Here is a 4848-nt window from a genome sequence, read left to right on the forward strand (position 1 = left end):
CCACATGAACACTCCTCCCTAAAATTCTAAGGCTTAAGGTAGTTGCCTTTGTAGATTCATCACTTTGCACCATCAGCAACATTCGTTGATTCAATTCAACATGGGCATCAACTCGATCGCAAGTAGTTACATTTCATTCAACAACAAAAATAGAGGCAGCAGTACCAGAGTGCCTAGTTCACCACTGAAAGATGGGATCAATTCATATTTCTAACCCTTAGTTGCCTTTACCTCAAAAAGATCCTATGCCAAATTTTGTCTCTTTTTTTTGTTATGAACCTGTCAAGTTTCAGGATTTGCACCCTACTGAACTAGCAATGTTCAATAACCCTTACTTAACATGGGAGTCATTTCATTACGTGAGATTGGATAATAAAATGAAACCTCCGGATTCTAGGCTGGCTCCTATTAGATCTTTCAGTGAAACACTCTAAAACTTAATGAAAACTTAGAGGGAAAAGGTAAGAAAGTGAAGGAAATAAACCTAAAACTTAAAGCTTAAACTAAGAAAAGAGGTGATACGCCAAAAGTTACTATGAAAGATGTAACACACATGTAACACAAAAGATTATAGTTCTATGAAATACAGATAAAGCACATCTTCTTGTAAAGGCTTGCACAAGTGATTTATGATAAGGTTTCAATACTAAAACTACAAAAAGAGGATAAATTACTATCTCACTTTGACTAATTTCACCTATAAACACATATCATAATCTGCAAGTAGACTTACTTTTCCACAAAAAGGTGCTGTAATGAGACAGAAAACAAGGAATAATGTAAACATTCACAGGTTAACTTATCAAATCATTCAAAACACACACAGAATTTGTAGAAAGGAAAAAAACTTAACAATTTACTTCATAAAGCATAATCACACTGCTATCACTGGCATTATTTCTTCAAAATGTTGAATTACAGACCCTGTAACAAGGCTTAGGACTCAAAATATGTCTCCAAACTCTGTCATAAAATCAAAACTCCCTTCAAATGAGTTAGAAAACTCATTAAGTACAATCTCAACCCCCTGGGTCGTATGCAGAAAGATAGCCTGGAAAAGAGGACTTAATAACTCACATAATGAAGTCTCATCACTGCTAAGACTTTACTAACGCATAATGAACCCAATGAGTCACTCAAAAATGCCCCAAAATTACTCTAACAGGTCATAAAGACCCCCAAACTGACTTAGCAAAGTCAAAATCCGACCTCCTATATTCCATGCATATGTTTCCTAACTATTTTCAATTTTAAAGACCATGACATGACTCTATCTTTTGCATTAAAAATAGAAAAATATCTAATGACTTATAATTACGTCATTAAAATATTTCTCTTTACATTAATATCTATGCAAAAGAAATGATTTAAAATAATATTCTTACATTTTGGAATAAGAAAATAATATTAAATGACTAGAACTAATCATTTAAATATTATTTCTTTATTATAGTTATATGCAAGAATATAAAGTAACGTTATAAGCTTAAAAAGCTTCTAAGGCATTAACCTCACCCATCACACATGAATTTTATTTTCAAAAAGAAATAAAATCCCATGAAAGGCCGTGGATCTCAAAGAATTATGTAATTCTGAAAAGGGCGTAACAAATCTTTAACCCTAAAAAGCTTTCATTTTTAATATGCATCTTTCTATGAAACATTTGGAAAGCTCGAGGGTTTGGAGAAAATGGAGTCTGCTGATGAGTTCACTCTATCCATTGATGAGTTTGTCATATTTGATATGCTATATGAGGTCGAGGGTCTCTGAATTTTTTGCTGCGTATTGCTTGGCCTTTATTTTCTTGCGACTGTGCACCTTCCATTATAGCCGCAGAGGTAAGAATTTCAATTTGCTAAATTTGATGTTGTCACCGTGATTTTTTTGGGACAAATTTGAAACTGTGACTGGGCTCTCTGCACTTTCATTATAACATCTGAAGTTTTGAAGTTTCTTGTATATATAGCAAATATGGTCATTTATCTGTTGTTAATGACACTTCCATACGGGTTTTATTGATTTTCTTCTTATCTTCATAAGAACCCGAAATGGGTTTTCTTCTGATTGATTTTGGATTGAGGTCCATATTTTTTGTTTGAGGAATAGGAAGGTTGATGGTAAAAACATCCTCCTCAATTTTTTGATGGAGCACTTCTCCAAGGCGCATAAGAACTTCCCTTACCTAACAGCTATTCTTTTCCCTGTAAAAGGATTTCATTCTCTCAATTTTTGTACCAAGACTAACTTGACATGCCAATGATATATTCAGCAAAGGTACTCCAACACACCGTTCCTTACAGTGATCAATTGCTTTTTTTTATTTGCAAGTAACTGATCAACTTCTTGAGGCGTCAATGCAAATGATGCCAAAGTTGAAAGTGCCACTAGGGCTCCACGTGCAGAGCTCAAATACGCTATAGGTACTTTCAATCGATCAGACATTGGAAATACTGATTGCATTTCTTTTTCAAAGTACTGCACCCCTCCAGCATATGCACCCTCAATTATCATATCATAAAGGTTAGCCCTTAGCTTTTGATCGGCATTTAAAGGAAAGTCTTCATTGACATAGTGGACTAGAAGAGGCAACAATTTGGCCACAACCTTTCCTGTAAATTTTTACCACCTTTTGTTGCTAAATTTTCAAAAACTGCAATTCGAAGATTTTTAATGTCCAGAAGATATTCAGGACGAAGAGTGTGAATTAATTCCTCTTTTTCTGCCAATCCTTTACTCCCATAAATTTCACGCAGCAAGTTTATATCTGCTGGAGTTCAGAGAGTATAGCAGAAAATTCCATGAGAAAACAGTGTTTCCAACATTTGGTCTCCAACATGTGCTTGAGTAACTATGTAACACTAAAGATAATGCATTGGAGTTTCTAGATCTGTCGCATCCCACATAAAAGAAACCCCTAATGCTCCAACATCTATTATTGCAATGGTATGAGCTTGGCCACAAGCCATATCTGAAACAGACATCTGAACAGGAGATAACTGTGACCCTCCACTATTTGGTATTACTTCCTTTCATCCGCATTATTTAAGTCTGAAGTTTCTGAAATATCACTCAAGTCCCTTATTAAACTTGATTACATAAGAGGAATATTTTGTTCGGTTTTGATCCTTTTTAGAACTATTGCATATTGAAGTCTCAAAAGACATAGATAGATTCTAATGCTATTTTTGATATTAACTAATTTTCCTTTGAAGTATAGTTGTTTTCTTCAAGATTGATTACTAGAAAATACCATCTCACATTTCCCAGTTTAATTCACTGAGAATTCTAGTATTCAATGATCTATGTGTTTCCAATTGCAAAGCATCATTGACCAACTTTGAGTAAATAATTTCATTCACAACATACTGGCTGTAAAATGTATCAGAGGTATCTATCTTCAATGAAGAGACAAAAGAATCTTTTATATAGTTTGCACTAACCATTATACTCTCAAAACTTTTCTGAAGCCTATCAGATGTAGATATATTTACTTGGGCTATGACTTAGCTGCTGTTGGGATCTCTTTAAGAGAGCATTTCAGTCACATGATAATTTGTTATAACATAACCTTGTTCATCCTATGTCTGCTTTTTGAGATTTTGTCAACATACTTTCTAGTGGCATGTTTTACCTTTGCAATGAAAACTCCTTGCTTCTTAGCATTGCTTGAAATATTTTCCGTTACTTTTCTCTCATGCTTTCTTGTAACAAGTACATTCTTGCAATCTGTGATGTTAATTATTATTTATTTGTTGAAATCCTGTAGCATACTATTCTGTAAGGTTCGAGCACAGGCTCATGACGCTCACAAATGACTTTTATTTCTTTCAGCTTTCCTTTTTTTTAGTAATGAGATGCATCAACAGAGAACATGCATAGTTTTAGAGATAGGTAGTCATGCTTAGATCCTTCGGGATCTAACATCAGTTGCTTCCATGTTTTTGCAGACTGGAGATCATGTGAAGCTTGGAGCTGGATTCTGCTGCGCCGGGGAAAGAGTGCATAACCAGTCAAAGCAACAGGCAATGACTGGTTATCTCTACTCTTTATTTCTTTCATTCATATGTATCTGTTCATGTATTTCCTTATGAAAGAAATTTAATACAATGAGCTATGCTCTAGGCTTGTGTGAGATCATTTCTTTTCAACATATCATTTCATTTCATTATTTGAAAACGTCAATGTATATTTGAAAGTAAATAAATAGAAGGACATTTCTATTTGTTTAAATGAAATGAAAAAGCAATTCTATACTTTCATTGCATGCATGCTTAAATTTTTACACGTGCAAAAATTAAGTAACAAAACTTGAGTTGGTCAAAATTTTGACCAACTCAAGCATAAAACCCTAGTTTGATCAAAATTTTGACCAACATGGGGATAAAAAAATTTAAAAACATGAAATCATAGGCCAATATGGCCTTTGGTCAAAAATTTTGGTAAAAAACAAGGGGAAATATACTAGTGAAAGTTTGGTTGGCTATATTACTTAAATTCAAGGTCCAATGGGTCTTTAAAGACAATTTGCAATAGTTTATTCTAGGTTGGGAGTATCCTTCATATCATTGCTTCATTAGAATGTTATGGAAAGTGATCCCCACTTATGCTTTTAGTGGTTATACAAAGAAATAAATAATCATATCTTTAGGGATTGATATTCTCCTCCCTCAGTTAAAATTCAATTAGTCACCAACCTGTTACATGGTTATATCCCTCACTAGATATGGCAAACCCCCTCCCATCCCTTGACACTCCTAGAGTGTGTCATTGATGATAATTGTTGATTTAAGATGATGGTTTCTAGAGTTGATAACTCTAAATTGTTGGCTAGACAATGGGTGAAATGAA

At 34.0% G+C, this 4848-nt stretch overlaps 1 long non-coding RNA gene across 1 annotated transcript; it reads left to right on the forward strand.

The window, feature by feature from the left end:
• The first annotated feature begins 1616 nt into the window (after positions 1-1616).
• On the forward strand, positions 1617-4264 carry LOC149536371 (uncharacterized). The gene is made up of 2 exons (XR_016356895.1): positions 1617-1838; positions 3948-4264. It is a non-coding gene; the product is annotated as an uncharacterized LOC149536371 (long non-coding RNA).
• Positions 4265-4848: the final 584 nt, after the last annotated feature.

Source organism: Cupressus sempervirens, chromosome 10 (genome assembly GCF_028749045.1).
Source record: "Cupressus sempervirens isolate cs-2001-9-10 chromosome 10, ASM2874904v1, whole genome shotgun sequence".
Lineage (NCBI taxonomy): Eukaryota > Viridiplantae > Streptophyta > Pinopsida > Cupressales > Cupressaceae > Cupressus > Cupressus sempervirens.